The sequence below is a fragment of the Engystomops pustulosus genome, chromosome 4 (genome assembly GCF_040894005.1).
Source record: "Engystomops pustulosus chromosome 4, aEngPut4.maternal, whole genome shotgun sequence".
NCBI classification, from domain to species: Eukaryota; Metazoa; Chordata; class Amphibia; order Anura; family Leptodactylidae; genus Engystomops; species Engystomops pustulosus.
Genome location: NC_092414.1, coordinates 166540059 through 166560575, shown reverse-complemented (window position 1 = coordinate 166560575; position 20517 = coordinate 166540059). Strand labels below are relative to the sequence as shown.

Here is a 20517-nt window from a genome sequence, read left to right as displayed (position 1 = left end):
TTTCAAATGAGTTGCAAAATGAATAAAAACTATAGTTCAGACATTTTTTTTTTCATTTTAAATAATAATTGTCTCTTTCAAACTTTGCTTTCATGAAATAATGCTCCCTTAGCTGCAATTACAGCATTGCATACCTTTGATTTTTTAGCTGTTAATTTCGAGAGGTAATCTGGAGAAATTTCACCCTATACTTTCAGAAGCCCCTTCCACAAGTTGGGTTGGTTTGATGGGCACTTTTTCAATACCATAAGGTCAAGCTGCTCCCACAACAGCTCAATGGGGTTGAGATCTGGTGACTCGGTCGGCCATTCCATTACAGATAGAATACCAGCTGCTGCTTCTTCCCTAAATAGTTCATGCACAATTAGGCGGTGCGCTTTGGGTCATTGTCCTGTTGTAGGATGAAATTGGCTCCAAGCAAGCGTTGTCCACAGGGTATGACATGGTGCTGCAAAATGGAGTGATAGCCTTCCTCATTCAAAACCCCTTTGATCTTTTACAACTCTCCTACTTAACCAGCACCAAAGTCACCTCAGACCATCACATGACCTTCACCATGCTTCACAGATGGTGTCAAGCATCTTCCAGCATCTTTTCAGTTGTTCTGCTTCTCACAAAAGTCCTTTTGTGTGATCCAAACACCTCAAACTTAGATTAATCTGTCCATAACACTTTTTTCCAATCTTCCTCTGTCCAATGCCAGTGTTCTTTTTCCCATATTAATATTTTCCTTTTATTAGCCAGTCTTAGTTATGGCTTTTTCTTTGCCACTCTGGCCTGAAGACCAGCATCCTGGAGTCACCTCTTCACTGTAGAGGTTGACACTTGCGTTTGGTGGGTGCTATTTACTGAAGCTGCCAGTTGAAGACCTGTGAGGTGTTGCTCTAGAGACTCTAATGTACTTGTCTTGTTGCTTAGTTGTGCAATGGGGCCTCCCACTCCTCTTTCTACTCTGGTTACAGACTGTTTGTGCTCTCCTCTGAAGTAGTAAACACCGTTGTAGAAATGTTCCGTTTCTTGACAATTTGCCAGATGGAATGGCCTTCATTTCTAAGAAGAAGAATAGACTATCACATGGAGGATCTTTTTTTTCTGGCCATTCTGAGAGTTTCATAGAACAAACAAAAGTGATTCTCCAGATCCTCAACCAACTCAAAGGAAGGTCAGTTTTATAGCTTCTCTAATCAGCCAAACTGTTTTCACCTGTGCTTGCATACTAGAACAAGGATTTTCTTAACATACATTAGCCTTCTTACACAGTTAGCAAACACAATGTACCATTAAACCACTTGACATCCAGACATTTGCAGCTAGAATAGTCATTTACCACATTAACAATGTATACAGTGTATTTGTGATTTATTTGATGTTAGCTTCATTAAAAGAAAATGGGTTTTTCTTTCAAAAATAAGGACATTTCTAAATGACCCCAAACCTTTGAGCAGTAGTGTATATGATTCTTATATAAAATGAGCATGAACATAGTCCTAGTGGAACTCCTAGAATATCAGAAAGGTAAGGGTATCAAAAACAAAGTATACCACTCTATGGGTTGGGAAAACAAGACCTACAGGAAACATATTTCATAAAATATTTCAATTATTCCCTCTACTACTATATATCATTTCTATAACATGAACAATATGTTAAAATAACTTGTTTTGGTGCTGGTTATAGAGGGGAATACATTATTTAAAAATTAACAGCTCAATATATGAAAAGTAGAGAAGGTTCACAGTATTTGGGGCAGAAACCCTACTTACTGGTATATTTAGCATTGAACATAAGTGCTCAATGTTGAAATAACCATTAATGTTTACAAGACTTGCAAGTCAATTTCTATTAAAAATACTTTTTCAGGGTCCAAAATGCACTTGGTTTTGTTATCTCTTAAGGACTTAAAGTTTCTTCTGTGTTTCACATTAAGCCATATGTAGAAATATCCATTTGACATGAAAGCATAGCCAGACACATTCATATACGTATTTTCCATCTCTGAAGGGAAGGTTGTATATTTTATCACATCAAGAAATCCAATTGACAAGTTGTGGCTAAGCAATGGAAATAGGTGCAATGAGATGTACTGACAGCACCTTGCACAGCGCTCCTCAATGTGATGTGAGGGGGTAGCACAGGGACCCATCACTGTTCTCCCACTGGGCTGAGGAGAAGAGGTGGATACTTTATCTTGTTGTTGATGCTGTCATCTTATGTGACTTCATCACTTCAAAGACTGTTAAGAGAATGTTTTCAATGTGATTGGCCATCAAAGGCATGTATGTGTAAAATTATAGGTTTATGGAGTTGTTGAAGATGTTTATTAAAAAAAGAAAATAAAATGAAATACTAATTTATACTTCATCCATATTTATTTAATCTATTGTACAAAAATAAATGGCAATGTGACTATGGTAATCTTATATTCTTCTTTTTCCATGACCTCCTTCCTTTCTAAAAAAGCATTTTAAATTATGCAAATAAGACAGAAAGGCTCTGGGGGGTGTTACCAGGACCCCTCTGTGCTGTAGCTTCACAGGCTATTACACTGTGTCAAGGGGGTAGGGGAGAGGGGAGAGATGTGCTCCTGCACAGTGTAACAGCCCAGTAAGTTACATCATGGAGAGGCTCTGATAACGCCCCCAAGAGCCATTCTGGCTCATTGGCATATTTTTAGAAAGAAGAAGGGCATGGATAAGACATATAAGAATATTACTGAATATTAAGAATATTACAGTCACTGTGCCTTGATCTATGAGTAAGTACTTACTCATACTTACTCTTACTAGAGGCGACACGGTCAGCCCATTATACTTAATGATTGACTATGAGGCCTGCTGAAGCATGGGAATTGGCACAAGGTTTTCCTAGTGCAGCTACCACGGGGATCATAGCAGCGGAAACCCAAAAATTTCCATTATACATTCCACATACACATTTTCTAATAATACCCCATCAATGTTTTTTTTGTTTTTTTTTAATTAAAAAGTACAAAACACTGTTCAAAAAGTGTTTAACTCATTCTTCTGACACATTGACTATAGGGTACATGGCTTGTATGCATATGGTGTGTACAGTGTATACCCCTGGCCAATCATAGCCATGGCTAGTTGTTAGAGGCGTCAATTTGCTGAATTGGCTGTTCAGCAGCAGCCAATCCGGCAATATGTCCAAGTTGCATGGCCAAAACCAGACTGGCATGGCATCTGCCAGAAACTTTTATCAATTTGGCCTGCTTTGACTTGCCTTGTTACATTCCCAAATGCGACAACTTTGATGAAAGTGCCCCAATTTCCAATTTCCACCAGAAATTGCGACTTTTTCATACCTTGTACAACAAAAAACTGCCATCCAAGGAATGATACATCAGCCCCAATTATCACAAAAATTCCACCCCTGATGGATGTTGGACTCATGATTGTGCTAGCTTTCATCACGAATGCAGTTATACCCTGAGATCATTGATCACTTAATGGTCTAAAATCTATCTTTTTATTTTGAAAACATCAACAATAAGAAGAAATTTACACCCCACAACAGAGCTTTGAGTTATTTTAATGTTTTCTACCTACATAGCTTTCTTAAATTGCTATTCATTTCATTTCCATCAATATTAACAAAAAAATAATTAGACCAAAACTATTTATAATCAATTTATAAACATGATCTCTTAATTTTGAGATTTTTTTACAAGAGATTTTAAGAAAATAAAAAAAAATAATTAGATTGAGGTTAGAAATGTCCCTCACTAGAGTCTGGGTATAAAATACGTCTCACTATAGGTTTTATTATTAAACAGCAAGCGCCAGAGTCAGGAGGCCTTGAATAAAAGGGGGATGGTCTGCCTGATAACCAAGAGAAGCGTGAATGAAGACACTGGGTGGGGGTTATTCTGTATAGTGGAGGTACAAAATGAATCCAGTCTAATCATCATGGCAGCAGCTCAATCACAAATCTGCTTTGCAGAAAAGCTTAAACAATATGTGTGCCATGAAATCAGATTGAAACTGAATGGGGTCCTGTCAATGAAGCCGACTCTATTCAGGCTTTATTTACTGAAATCTCCAGCCTGTTTGCTTGTATACAGAAATACAAACATATTCCACACACATACACTGCCCTGGTGGCATCTGCATCTGGTACATAAGTAAAGGAATGCACTTATAACATGCACTATCACGGCAAGCCATGTGGATGAATCCTCCCATCAGGAATACTATGACACCTTATGTATCTCATCGACCCTTATACAATAGGAGCTACTGCACACAAGACGTTTCATTACACTTTTGGGGATATACAATTAAATGTCTTATATTGTAGGGTAACACATCATAACATTTCGGAATCCGGCAGTATTCTTTACAAATGTTATTATACTGTCCAGTTCCGGTTAATGTAGTGTCCTGAATACAAAGTATATGATATAATGATATCACAATAGGCACACATGGTATGTTTGTGGCCTCATTTTATCATTAAAACACAATAACACAGATTAATCATAAAAGATGCAAAAAGTAGACTAGAAATCAGACTATTTTATTCTTTTTCTTTGGTTTCTATGGGCAACTTCTCCACTGCATATTAAAGATGGCTTATTTGCATTAAAGGAAACCTACCACTTGAAGTGGCAGGTATAAGAAGGAAATACCGAGCACCACTTGTGTATACTCAGTAGAGTGATGTAATAATTGATCATATGGACCATAACTTACTCAATAACTTTTTTCCAAATAATATCAGAATAATAATTGGCTTGCATGATGCACCTAACCCCCCCCCCCCCCATAGGGAGAGTATAGCAAAATAGAAAAATGCAACATGCTACATTTTCCTATTGGGTGAAAAGTGACATCAACTTTCAAAACTGATCAGAAACAATCTCACAGGAAACTATGGATGTTCAGTTTCCCTCTGCTGCTTCTGCACTATGATTGGCCAAGGTTATGGGGCACATACATTATATCAGTAGACACTGGATTGACTATATTATTATTATTATCATATGGTGATAAAGTGATGAATACACAGTAAGCACATACCTACAATACGTCTCCTCCAAAAGCAGGATGTTTTCACATAAGATCTGGCAGTGGCAAGATAATGGAAATTAGGTAGAGACATCCATAGACTTCTGTGCACCTAGACAGACAAAATTTAGTCAGAAGTGCAATAACTGTTGTGCCCATACTGCTGTGTTGTACCCAACTACCTGTTGTGTAGAACAGACAAAATTGGGAAGATAATTAACTATATAATCAATCAAATTGGGAACATTTCCAAATAAACCAAATAAGGTTTGGAACTTGCTTACATTTAAGGTGCTAATCTTCTCACAATAGATAGAGATAGCATAAAAATTATGATAAAGTTTACTAAAAGTGAGGATTATGAACCATTACTTTAAGTTTTAAAGTTCCAAATGGCAGAGCGGTAGAGTATTGTATCTCTCATATCCAATAGAAAGTAGTATTATGTTACGCCTAGTGTATCTTCGTTAACTGGTTAGTGGCTTTGGACACTACTGTAAATATTTGTTTGACAAATTTATATATTTTCCTGTGATTTCCTCATCTTTGCATCACAATCTTGAAAATGGTCAATATTATTTTATTTTATTATTTTTTTACATGTATTGAGAACCCATAAAAGCCATTTGTGTCTTGTTATAAAACAAAATACTACAAAAATGCCTTCAAGAAAAACACTAAATATGTCAATACTTAATATGAGTGAATTTGACTTTTCTGCCTAGATTTTCCAACGTGGCCAACTAAAACTACAATCTTCAGCAAAGTAGATGAACAGGTAGACCTGTGAGGTGACTATACAAAGATAGTTGCACCATTGTGTGCCCTGAAATGTTATGAGATAAGGTAAACACATGTAAAACCCCCATTCACACTTATTTTTATTCTATATAATAAATAACATCTAGATGCAATATTCTGTATTAAGTGGCCATATAACCAGCGTAACTTCATATATAACTTTACTTTAATATATTATTTATGTAACCAAAGATAAAAAAAAATCTAGATTTGTAGGGCAACAAAAAATATTTATCAATGTTTTAGATGAGAATTGTATTACTACATTATACATTCAGATATAGGGGAAGTTATAGGTGACATTTTATATCCCAGAGTCAAATTTCCTTTGAAATAAAAAAAAACTCTAAGATAAAAGCATACACATACATATATCTATTTCAATGTATACATTTGAACCTATGGAATTGCTAAAGCAGCAGAGCCCTTTAGCGTTTCACTTCACATAATTCTAATCAGTATATATTGCAAGCAAATGGAAAAAGGCCGCATGAACACATAAGAAGAGCGAATTAGAAAGTATGTTAATTCAATTAATATCAAGGGAAGATTTTCCGCTTCAGGAGGATGGTGGCAGACGAAAGTGGGTCATGCCAGCTTCATTTACTGTCCCGCTTTCGTTGCTAATTAGCACGATAAGAAGATGATCAACGGGCAGAGAACGGGGGAGGGCAGAGACTCGATAGGAAATTCTACATACCTTACACCAAAGCGGCCATCTTAAAGCGTTCCTGGTTTCAGTCAAAATGGCCTCCATTGGTAAAAAGGTTGAAGGAAATCAGAAGTAAGACGATGGTCTTGCCGATGTGATAATATTTGCTTCTTCTTGGCTGTAATTCACCTAAATAGAGGCTCCTTGGAGAGATGTTGGACTCTCATTCTAATGAAGACTCATATGCTTGGTTATTGGAGATGTGGGTGCTCCACAGAAGGCAGAAAATGTTGGTTTATCTTTCTCTCTAAATAAAAGGGATAACATGTATATATTTGAGATTTTTTAAATCTATTAAATATTCAAGCACTTTACACATTTTCTACTTAGACACCCAAAGGCCTAAATGCTAAATAGGACAAGGACTTTTAATTTCTCACATTTAATCAGTTTTCCAAATTTCTGCAAATATTTTAGCAGATCATATTAAAGAAAATCCAGTGCAGTGCATTAGAACTATTGCTGCTATGTGTTTATATTGGCCTGATAATTGTCATGATGCACCTCGAAATAATGACTTGCTGGTGACTAGTCAGAAAATGATTAATGAAATTTATAAGCCCTGGCCCAAACTAACAGCAGGAAGATGACTCATCTATATGCATGTCATTTATATCGCCATTGTCACATGCCCGCAAACAGATGAAGGACATTTGTCAAAAAACTGTGAATGTAGATTAACTAGGTTCATAATAAAGGCCAATTCACACCACATGGAAATATTATAAATTAATACACCATGGCTTTCAGAAAAAAAAAACTGATATAAATATGTCTATTTTATAGGAATGGGGTTTATAGTAAGGTAAACTATTGCACAGAATAATACAAAATGTGCACTAGCTATAAATGAGGTATAAAATATTAATTTGGGTATATATTTCAGTTTGTGTTTTGGCTTCCAAATTTGTAGGAAATTAATATTGGGGCCAATGTACAATGACTAGTGGAAAGGCCTGAAATGCATAGGAATATAATATGGCAAGGTGGAGGTTAATACCTCAGACACAGATATAAAGCAGTCAAAAAAATATAACAAAGAAATTCTGATTACTGCCATGACAGAGCGTGGACTGATTGTGGGAACGCCCCACATGCAAATTGATGCAATTGTTATTAAGATGAGCCTTAACACATGCAGATTTGTTCCATGCATATTCATTTGCCAGCTTCTGAAGACTTGGCCAATTGCTGCTTCTCATTAGCCGGACGATGAAGCTCCTTATAAATCACTATCATGCTCGGCAAGCCGTGTGGGAAAAAGGGTTTGTTCCATTGTTGGAAGTGTGTGGCATGGCAGAATGCGCTGACTGTATAGCTGTGAATTTAATTTAGAGCGGATGGCCTTCCCATTATGACACAAAGCTATTTCCCTCGGTGGCTCAGTTAACAAAAAAAAATAAAAATCTACACGCCCTCTTCTCCAACCCAACAGCTCACCAGTGCTGTATTTTATTTGGCAAAAAAAATTAATCTTAAATATTATTTACATATATTTCCAAAAATTGACATTAAATTATGAATCAAATAAAATATATATCCTTATATTTATTTTGATGAGTGCACTGATACACTGCACTGTACACTCTGTACAAGGCTAGATTTATAAATTTAGGCACAATCCGGACCTTTGACTTTCCAAACATCCAATAATTGTAGCCCAAATTTCCTTTGTGCTTAGTGTACAAGTCGTTGCATATAGTTAAGCCCAGCTTAAAACTAGATCCAGTCTTACCTACATACTGGAAGACATTTTGAACTGAAGGCCTACTTCTTCATTGGTCGCTTGCTGTGAAAATTTAATTTGCTTTGTGTCCTTGTGGAGCCTGCGAAGGTTAAAGAGAATAGCTTGTTTATGATACATTAAGGCTTTGTTCTGGTATAACATGAATTATTACAGCAGAAGGATAATACATCCGTCTTGGGATTTGCATAACATTACAATTTTTTTTATAGATTTCCTCATTTAGCGAATGGGGGGAAAAAAACAAACGTGAATTTAACAGTTATCCTAACAATTTCAACAGATAAATGGGAAAATAAAAAGGGTTATGGGGAAACAAAACCCAGAGATCCAAATTATATATGCTCAAAAATTATTTGAAAGAAATGACTTGAAAAAGAAAATCCCAGTGGACGTCTGTGGATCTTAATGTAGGAAACATAAGGGAATTAGATTTTTCTATTCCATTCAAACGATGCTGGCAAGATGTGACCCCCCTCGTGACTGATAAAAGTGGTTATTTCAGGTTAATCACACATCAACTGCAAAGCAAGACTGCTTAAGTCTATATAAGAAGCAATATACACTTTCATATTCATGCATCTAGCCAGAAGTATATATTGTTCCCACCATACACATTTACTTTATACATTCATGAGTACCCAATGTATCTAAAACATCATTACTCCAATATGATTGAAATACATATTCTATAGATGTATGTGAATCGTCAACATTATTCTAATACATCTTTTCATCTCTCTGTTACTGAAATCCCCAAATTTATAAGTTGAATTATCAATGAGGTTTCTCAAGTGTCAGAATATAATTTGGATGTTACCGCTCCCCCTGTCTAAGGGGTGTGTCCATACATAGCCTATCAGTACTGATCATGTTGGAGTGTGTTTGGACACACCTGCAAATGGTATAACCAATTTATCAATTTACTCATAAATCTAATGAGAATAGCAGAGGAACACCACCAGGGGCAACCAGTGCAGCTGCACAGGGGCCCAGTAGATAGGGGGTGCCTACTGTCACCCTAAGACCACATACTACTGTCTATTAGACTAAAAAAGCCTGAGCTAATGATTTTCATAGCTAACAGATACTAATAGGTTGTAAGCGTCGTAAGGATCTCATAGACTGTAAGCTCAGGACCCTCACTCCTAATGATTCCTCTGACTATGTTATGGCACTGTTATGTCTTTTACTGTTTGTAACTGTACCCCATGATCTGTAAAATGCTGAGGAATATGATAAGACTTAATTAAGATATTGATTATTATTAAACGGATGGTTCCCTATGATAACATTGGGCCTATTTTTTGTACTACTCTCTACAGCCACCACTTAAGAGAACAATGCGAAATTATAAGAAAATATACTCCAGAATTACCATTTCTATATACCAACTAAAATTTAAAAATTGAATTCCTTTTGTACCGAAAAACAGAAATGTGGCTATAGTGGCACAAAAGTGGCATTAACACACTAACCCTGGCTTCTATTGGGAGTACACAAAGTCCTCTGTGCCACATAAATAGACCGCAATATTATTAAGGTGTGTCCATCTTGAATATTTTGCATTGGGATCCAAGAGCCTTAAATTATGCCCGCGCTTGGAAAAGAGCAATGTATGGAGCCAAGACAAGTCAACTCTTAGGCCTACTTTGTATGATGCCACTCTTCCTAGTAAGGGTGATATTGTAATGTATGTGTTTCAATATGGAAATTCAGAATACAATATTAGTTGATCTGACGTTGGGCATCAATTCTGGTAGTTGCACTAAAAGGTTCATTTACTTACCTCCATTGTTTTTAATCACAGAATCTTCTTCACCACTTGACGATTTATTATTCTCCTGATTGTCCTATGAATAATTACCTAAAAAGCAAAGAGAAAAAATTAGACCACTAATAAATAGGCGGGTGGTGAAATGTGGGTGCAAAAAAAATCAAAAACACTTACTTTTTACAGGTTATGCCATTATCATCTCCCTTTGACCTAGAGAAAGAAACAGATATGAGAGATGGTCATAAGTTAAGAAAGTCATCAAGAAAGTTACTTCATGCTATACATATCTACACGTAATAGAGGGGAGTTGTATAATACAATGTAAACTAAGATGCACAAAGCAAAAGCATACAAGATAATGCACAAGTATAATAGATTATTTATCTATAGTATATTCTCATAACTGTTTATATACATTATCTTTTATATATCATCTAGCATCTCCTTCTGAGACAGTAACCATCAAATAGGCTTACTGTAGCACAAGTACATGTTCCAAGGTTCTCATGCATTTTATTAACCCCTGAAGCACTGGAGACTAGCTACCCTTTAACTGGATAAGGGTCATTTGTATTCAAGTCCTAATTAACACTCCTGTCTTCACTCTTCATTAATGGACTGTCATGGGCTGAGTGACTGTGTCAAATCAGAATAAAAGAAGGTGTCAACATTTCTCTCCTTCTGTTAACACAATGAAAGGTGAGAAGGGATCTTAAATACCTGTCTGCAGATATGTCATCCACAGCTCTGGCAAAATGTATTTCCATCCTGCTTTTCCATACTGCAATTGTGGGTGTAATACTTAAATAGAGCCTGCTAAACAGGGTTGCTAAATTTGGAGACCTCTCACAGTTCTAGACAATCTGTTAAGCTAAGGTGTCTCTACACTTCTTAAAGGGACTTTCTCAGGAACACATTTACTTATATACAGTATAGTGTTTCTGTTCTTTTAGTTAATAGTGAGTGCTATTTATTATATGTTAATTTGTTGTATTAGAAATGCTACATTGTGTATAAAAAGTGACTAAAACTAATAGAATACTATAGATAGATAGATGATAGATCTGCAGGGCCTAGTTAGATTTTCCCTTCCATTATTGGTGCATGTATGGACCTAATGAGCTAAGATCCCTAAATCCCTGAATGTTTACCTTGTGCCTTTACTTATGTGCAATTTGACTTAGAGTGGTGGAAATGGCGTGGGAAAGACCTATTTGGGATTTTCACAAATCAATTCTCTCCTTGAACCAAAACCAATTAGCCTGGGCCAAGGTTCCAGCATTTAAGAAATTGCCCTCTTTTCAAGTCCACAGTTTCAATTGCTGAGAGCAGCTTGGTCGTGAATGAGTCTATCCCACTTAAAGCTCCCCTTTACAAGAACTGAGGTTATGGTACACAGGACATCTCTATTGAGCACCACATGCCCTGAATGATGTAGTCCACTGACCCAAGATCAGAAACCGGTATCTGTTAAGACCACTGCAAATCTGCCAAACAAAGCCCCCAACATTACTTAATCAAGTACTGAGCTGCCATACGTTTCTCCTGGGCTGCAAAACAAGATTCAAGATTTAACGACACATTGCAGATACTGAACCAATTGGGAATTGCATTTGGATCCATTGGATTCATGGGGTGTTACACTAAAGGATGTCAGTAGGACCTTGTTCACAGTTGAGCACCATAACAAAACAATAAAAATCCTGTTTCACCTTTAATTCACACCCTGTGTGTAGGTCCCAGCAAATCATGGGATTACTGCACTAAAGTTGGATTAGTAACGCTTCTAAATGTGGTTTAATTCTAGTACCTCATGCTCGAAACCTCCCTCTCCCCCTCATCCTTTACCTGGAAGACTGCACATCTTACATGTGCCACAGCCTTTATACTCCAAGACTGAACCAACAGGGCCAGAGATGTTTTTCTATAAAGCAAATTCATTATAAAGTCTACCATTGTAAGGGAGAAATCCTGGGACTTGAAATTCAACAACTAGATCAGTAGAGTCATGTTAAGACTTCTTAAATGGATCTAATTAGATTTACAATTACTCCACACTGTTTCAGAAAGACAACCTGAGGCGGCAGCAGATAAGGGCACTTAAGAAAGATAGATGAATAGATACATAGATGGAAAGATTTATAGAAACTTAGATACAATTGATAGACAATAGACAGCCGAAAATTAGATATCAGATGAGATATTTAAATATTGGACTAATAAATAGATGTATAGATAACAGATACAAATAGAGAGAGATAATGGATACTTAGATGAACAGAAATTTAAATATGAGATATTTAAATATTGGATGGATCGATGAAAAAAATAACATGCAACCCAAAATGTCTAATGTTAATATAGTGTTCTGACAATATGCAGAAATACAGATGATAGCAAAGCCTAGCAAAAAACTGGGAATCCCTATATAAAGCACCTCTATCATTGCTCAGGTCAGTAAAATGCAGGAAGAAAGAGTCTATACACATAATTACTGACCCTCATGGGCTATGTGTATAGAGGGGCCTGGGGTGTCCTGATCACAACCTTCCCTATGTATGCTGCATCCAATATATTTCCTCTGATGATCAGACAAAGCACATTTTGACTACAAATGACAGCTAAATGTGGGTGCAGTATTTTGTGTTACCATGGAAACTGCATGTTGATTTCACTTTTTTTTATATTTGCAGAATCATGTGTTAGGCTTTTTGTCTGATACATGATAACCCTATCCAATGAGAATTTCAGTGAAAGTCCAGTGATGTCTGGACTGGTCATGAGAATGGGCACCCCTACACCTCCATTCCTTTATACTTCATTTCACCCTTTCCTATCCATACAAGCGCAAAGAAAGCTGCCACTACCCATAGAAATTATAAAATTATCAACAACTTGACCTCTTGAAGAAGTGGTAGACTACCATCATATTATATTGATGGTCTATTTTATATCTACATCCACACAATGCCAAAGCCAATACCCAAATGAAGCTTACCTTGGCGTAGGAGAATGACTTGCATCAGAATGTTACATCATGTCGGTCTTGTGACGTCATGGAAGTTATTCCTACTTTCGGTTATCTAGCTTTATGACGGCTGATTTAAACTCATACAGCTAGATAACCAAAGATAGAAACAAACTCCCCACCCAGCTTCCATCTTGGAGGCCAGTAGCTTTCCCAATCCAACATCTAACAGGAACAAAGAGAGAGAGAAAAGGTAGAGTTTAAGAAATAAATTGGCCTATGAAATTCTATCACTTCTTTATCTTAGGGTAGAACCTTCTCCTTGGAACCTTGGTGGCTCCACACTAGTCAGGCTACCAGGCCATACCCTGACTATCATTAAGCCTGGGCCACTGAGCTGTTTCTCTCCAGCCAACGGTGATGTCTGGCTAGTAATAATAGGTTGGATAGGACAATGACATCACCGTCCACTGGGACCAATTGGAAAGCAGATATTTAAATCCCATCAGTTTCCCGCTCTTTTGCTATTACAGACTTTGAAATTACAAAAAAAAGCAGCCTAGAGGAGTCATTGTACAAAATCCCAACATATATATAAAATAAAAATAAAATAAAAAATATATATAAATATATATATATATATATATATATATATATATATATATATATATATATATATACACAATTGCAATATGCAAAAAGTTAAAGCAAGACAAGGATATCAACCAAAGTATTGTCTAAAGTTCAATATATATTATTTTTTATACACTATATATTTATTTCATGCAACCTAAGATAAGCACTGAACTAATAAAATTCTGCCTCTATATTTTCGAATTGTTTTCATTTTCCATTCTCTCAATATTTTAAAAGCAAAAATCTTATTTTATAAGAGTAAAGTATAAATGATGATAAGAAATAATATCAATTAAAATGCTTAATGCACAAAACATTGGCAGGAGGAGGACCTTGTAACCTTGTGCTGTGAGTGTCTTATGCAGTCAACCAAGGGGTTAATATATTATAACTTAACAATTCTATTAGTATAGAGATTTGGATAATGAAGACTTTAAATTAATAATCCAACCTATATATATATATATATATATATATATATATATATATATATATATATATATATTATATATATATGTCTTATATATAATCCTAATACATTACAGGAAAAACACAGTTATGACATATCAATGTTAATGTATAAAAGAGTGACTATTTTTTAAAAGATCTATTTTGAATATCATGGATTGATAGAAAAGAAACAGAAATATTCTGCACATTGTACATTATATCGGCAGACACTGCTTGTTATAGTGCACCATAATCAGTCCTGCAGAATAAAAGCCACTTGCCCTCTTTATGTCTCATTAATTCATACAAGAATTTAAAATTCTCATTTATTTCATTTTATTTATTTGCATCTAAAAAGTGTATTATTTTTATATTTTACAGCACTGATTAAAGAAAGATCGTGGGATTTTTGTTTCTAAGTTTTTTTTTTTAAATATAAACCTAAAAAAGTGAAAAATATTTTACTTTTATGATTTTAGAGAAATTTTACAACGTTAGTAATGTGATAATTTTTTTTGTGGAATAAATAATAATTATTATAGACGATCGAAACGATTATGGATACAAACCATCTATTCATACTTAAAATAACAATATTATAAGCAGTTCAGTAAATTTAGAGTAAAATTCTACAGTTGCATTTATTTTATTAATATTTTCATTGTTTTCTGTAATTAATAATTTTCCTCATTGCTTTCTGTCATCTTATATAGGAGCAGTAGCATTCCACTATTAATATGTGCTTGGTATCTTATGGACATAAATGACTCCACAAATCACACAAAGACTCCTCGTGTTGGCTAATTTTTAAGGGAGGAATTTAAATTATGTTCCAACTTTGCCTAATTATTACTTTCCCAGGTGTCTCCCCACCCTTTCCAGGTGTCTGGCTACTACTATATGAAGTCGCTGGCCAAGGTGCTGAAAAATTCACCTTCATCCTATTGACTCCTGATAATGTCCAAAGCCGACCAAGTTTAGTCTGCAAGTTAAAAGTGTCATTTAAATGTCGGGATGGAGAATGCATTTATATATGTAGAGCAAAAAGCACAAATACAAGACTATGCAATATAAATGGTTTTTTTCTTAAATAATGATTATTTGATGGTAGATAGATGAAAGATAGATAGATTGATACTTCAAGAATGTGAACTGACAGATTTAACTCCAAACCATTAACGGCAACAAACATTATTTGTCTATCTTGCCTCCAATATCCAACAATGACACTATGATAGCAGTGATTAATAGTTGTTCTGTGAAGAACAATTGAGAGCTAGAAGACACCTCTCTGGCTCCTGTATAGGATTTTCAGGATCCTTGTCTCAAGTAAATCCAGCTAAATAAACACAATGGCACCTAACAGAGACTGCATTACAGCTGCCAGAGTAAGGGCACATCACCACCTATAATGCCAATGTGGGATGGCTTCTTTTACTAAGGTGTGACGTCACCTGCCTTTAATTGAGTCCAGCTATATTTAGCCATCCTGTAATAACCCCATTTATTTTAGGCTTGTACTAATTGCTACTTAAAATAGCCTTCCTCCGGTACCACATAGTTTTAATAGGCCGTTAAGAGGGAGGTGTGTAACCTGGGGTCAATTAAGTTACTCTTGAAATAAATGTAGGTGGAAACAGCTTAATGTATGTCACCCTCTCTTTCATATCTATCTATCTATCTATATATATATATATATATATACAGAGAGAGCATGTTTAATTTATCAATTTAAATAAATGTTCAAACAGACTTTCCATTCAATATTAACATGTATCGCAATATATCCAATAAATAAAAATCTAACTTTCCATCCTCCTGTTTACACGTATTTCATTTCTAAGGGTTTACATGATGTATTTATCGTCTACCATCATCTTTAGATCTATCATCTAGATACCTTCATGCACACACATTCATTTACACATCTATACATATTGTGAGCATTGTGTTACATCCCCCCCAAAAATAATAACTTCCTAACCTAACTTTGAGCTAAGAATCTAAATGTTCACATCAGGGTGAAGTTGTTTCCAATCGATTGATATATATGAATACAATAAATCCATATGATAGAGCAGACTGGAGCATTGTGCCTCACTTCTCAGTGCCTATACATGAGCACGTCCTACAGTATGTGGCTGCGGTAAGTAACATTATATGGCCAGGTAATGGAGAATCAGTGCAGTTGCAGGTGTGAGGCCTTTAACCCATAGTCATTTCTCATCTTCTGCGTAGATAGATAGTTTGCTGTAGAAAGCTGAAGCCAGAGTGGACATGGCCTTGTTAAAGCTTCATATGATGGGTTAAAAAGCAGATTCCACCAGCATGTGCCCACCATGAATGCAATCCTCTGCCATAATCCTCACGTGAGTGGCAAACGTGCTTCTTCCTGGGGCAAGTTGCCCCCTGCCTAGCCCTCTGGCCTATAACTAACAACCAATGCCATTGTTTTCTATGTGTCTGGAAGGACAATCATCCTCCAAGGTGTCGTGCAGGCAGTGCTGAATCCCACAACACTTACAGGCAGCAGCAGCAGCAGCATGCTCCTCTCCAGCCCAGCAATGGGTGAATGGCAGGCAGGGAGCTCCTACAAGCCAAGGCAAGATGTGGCTCCTGTCAGCATGTGCCATCCTCCTGTGCAGCAAGGTGTATTCCCCTCCTATGGCAAGTCCCCAGGCATGGCACCTGGCCGGGCTGCTGGCATCCTCCTGGCTTTGCTTGTATGCCAGGAGCTGTCTGTGGTAGCAGGCTGAGACCGCAGTGATGTCACCACAGCAGCATCTTACACACTCCAACCACTGCACAGCAGAGGAGGAGGAAGAGGCAGGGGGAGGACAGGAGGGGGAGCAGGGGATGGGAGGGAAAGTGAAGAAGGGAGAGAGAGAGAGAGAAAGAGAGAGAGAGAGAGAAAGAGGGATATCGTCACAGAGAAAGGGTGGGGGTGATGGCAGCTACACAAACAACAAGAAACAATCCCATTCTGTGCATCTATGCCAACAGCAGATTTTGTGCAACCTTAGTTTTTAATTAACTCTCTGAATGCAAGTCAATTAAGAGCATAATTATGACACCACCACATATATAGCTACACACATACACACACACACATATATTTATATATATATATATATATATATATATATATATATATATATATATATATATATATGGCAGACGTGCTCTATGTGTCACTATACCACCAGGTGTGTACACCCCCTGTCCCCTGATGTAATTACAAGTTCTGATAAAGCTTAATTACTGGCATCACATGACCAACTGCCTCCTTAAATTACCCTGGAGTTCCTATTGTGTGCTGAACATGGATTATGATAGATAGATAGATAGATAGATAGATAGATAGATAGATAGATAGATAGATGACTAAGAACGTAATAAAAGCAGTAAGACACAAATTCTTTTTTTCCTAAGAGATTATACATATGTTGCAGGGCTAGAATGCAGTCAGGGTAGGAGTATTCCTCAAGTTATCATCTTGCAAATCCTGCCTTTATGTTTCCCAATCCCATGAAAGGTGCGTTTTGTAGACACCAGGACCCCATTGTGTCACTAGTATTTCTCTCCTTGTAGTCCCAGAAATGCCTTGATCTCTTTCAGTTTACAAGGCGCTGTCCAAATGCTGAAAATTAACTCAGATTAACAAAGCACAAAGCCCTAATGCTATCCTGTTAGCTGGGCAATGGCCCTATACATAGCACCTCTGAATTATCCCATTATATGAGGGTGTATAGTGAAAAGGGGGCTGTTCTGCGGGGGATCAGGGCTGCAGAATTCACAGCAATTTACAAGTTTCTTTGATGAATTAGAACAAGAAAGAAAAGCAGGAGAGAAATCCTTCAATTGCAAGGCGGGATGGGTAGCAGGCAGCCTGGGCAGGGGCTTCACAGGCTCAGAGCCAGGCTGGAGCAGCAGGGGAGGTCCCGTCTGCTGAACTTATCAGCGGGATGTGCAATCCATCAAACTGCAGACACTGGATGGACAGTGAGACAAGTTCAGGAGCAATCCCATTAACCCATGCAAAGCTGCAACCCCACCCAGACCATAGGAACAAATTATTATTATACCAGGGGGGCAGGAGAGCAGACCTCTCTGCTGACCAATGCATCTCTATCACTCCTATAATATACCTGGATATTACTCAGTGGTGAAAAGGGCCTGCAAGACAATGCAGTCTTATCATACACCTGCTGGGAAAAGCTTCTGTGTTTTTTTTTCTCTCTGCATTTACATATATAACAGACAATTAATAGAGATAGAGAGTAGAATTACAAATCATTCTGCTATATATATATATTGCAAAAAAAAAAAATCATATCTAGGCTGATAGACACACTGATCCCATTGCAATGTATGTGAAACTATTTATTATTATACATGTATCAGATATCACACCAGGATTGTGCACAGCAGGGTCCCTCTCTTATTTTTATTACTGTATACCTAAGTGTACATGTATGCAATAGAAAGCTTCTGTTTCCGCAACCAGATGTAACAATTAGAATAGATTCCATTCTGCATTTATCTATGGGATGTCTTCAGATCGTGTCCTATAAAACAGAAACCAATTATCTTCTAACCTTTAATAGTGTATGTTTTATGCCACATCTATATTTGTATTTATCATTAATAATAGTAAAAGTAAAATATACATCCCCTTCAACCCCCACTTGAGAGTTGATTCGTGCTAATAATGACTGAATGGAGAATTTCCCTAACTTTGCAGCCAGACTGACGAGCTTTTCTCCCCAGTTTCCTATTGAATTATATCTGCTCCATTGGCATTGAAATAAAGACGCCAAGCAGACTTTTAGCCTAAGTATTTTCTCACCAGCCTAAAGAAAAGTGCTCTCTTTATTTCTCCAGGGCTCAAGCACCCGGGCAGGAGACGTGTCCTGCACTTTAACTAGTTCCAACTTCTTTGTTCAGGTCACACTGGGGCCCTATTGTATTCCTATAGAGGGAAATGATTCTGTGAGCTGAGCTCGATTGATTTGCTTATTATATAGTTCAAAAGGAGATATAATACAAACACAATCGCAGAGTGTGCATAGGCACCCATTTCATGCCAGGGTCCTCGTTTATCATCCAAATAAAAGAGGACTAAGATCCACACTCAAACCTGTGCCAAAACGATCTAGAGTCAGCTGCATTCAAAAATTGCAAGAAATCCGATATACACAAATATATATATATAAAATTAATCTATGTATTGTTTATATTAAGATGCATACACAGATACAGAAATGCAGAATTATCAATGTCTCACATAGGACTTATTATCTTGCTACAAAATATCTCTTTTAGCTCTGCTACATCAAATATCTAACAATAAATGTAATAATAAGTTTCCTTACCTTAAGAATGTCCAGGTAACTGCTCCCATTCCCTCTCCAGTACCCCAAGTCCCGAAAGGGAGGGCTTTGCCAAATGATGTGGTGCTGCCTGGGTCTCCCCCACCCCTCTCCCCCTTCCTGCACTTTTTTGCCTCCTTTTCTATGATGGATAGAAGGTTTTGTGGAGCTATGGGGCCGTCTCCTGACCAGGGAAGACTGAGAGGGGGATGAAATCTGCAAGCAGATGTCACTTCAGGAGGAAAAGCCTATAAGATGTGGCATCTGGGTGAAGGCTGCCCACGTAGGGCCATACGTCACCTATAAAACCACTTTACAGTCCTCACTGCTCCTGCTCCCAAATTCTCCCCAAACTCTTCTCCTTGTATTTTGGATCCAAACACCGAAACCTAATACAGAGATGGGAATCATGAATATGGACGAGCACTACCATCCCTGTGCCATGGGCAGGAGCTGCAAAGCTGAAGGACTGGCGATTGACAACTGGTATTTAAGAGGGAAGAAACTTCAGAAAGACACCCAGAGCTTCTGTATTTATAACTTATTATATGCTACTTCTACATTATTTTACTGCTTATACTATTCTCAAGGATTTCGGAGCCACAGACATTCAACAACCTGGGCACTAGGACAGTTTTACCACTCAGAAGGGGCAAAATTAGGGCAATTTGCTAGGCACCCACAAACAATTGCCCTTCTATCTACTAGGACTAAAACATTGGAAAAACTTCATAAAAGCGTTATTACTCTATTCTATTTTTATAGATTAGATGTGATATTATGTGTATTAAATTAATAATTATTCTTATTTATGTTTTTTTTTTTTTTAATATGTGTTCTGATGTATACAATGCACAACATGCTATGTGTGCACTTAGCCTACAAATGAGTTAGACATTTAATAGTCAATATCAATAGTTTATAGTAAAACCTCAGTTTATAGGTTGCGATATGAAGATAAGTTGTGCCCAATAAATGACAAACTCAGCTTTGCTGTATCTTTAAATTGCACCCCGATAACCTGGTA

At 36.9% G+C, this 20517-nt stretch overlaps 1 long non-coding RNA gene across 2 annotated transcripts in view; it reads right to left on the bottom strand.

The window, feature by feature from the left end:
• Window positions 1-19686, bottom strand: part of LOC140127614 (uncharacterized) — a 39839-nt gene extending 20153 nt beyond the window's left edge. Inside the window, exons 1-7 of one of the 2 annotated variants that reach the window (XR_011855028.1) lie at window positions 19494-19686; window positions 13063-13257; window positions 10239-10274; window positions 10077-10154; window positions 8279-8369; window positions 6532-6790; window positions 5043-5142 (exon numbers count right to left, since the gene is read on the bottom strand). This is a non-coding gene — a long non-coding RNA (uncharacterized lncRNA). Of the gene's footprint in view, window positions 1-5042; window positions 5143-6531; window positions 6791-8278; window positions 8370-10076; window positions 10155-10238; window positions 10275-13062; window positions 13258-16642; window positions 16828-19493 lie in introns of those variants that run through there. The other variant, XR_011855029.1, reaches the window with a different exon arrangement.
• Between the last annotated feature and the right edge of the window lie 831 nt (window positions 19687-20517).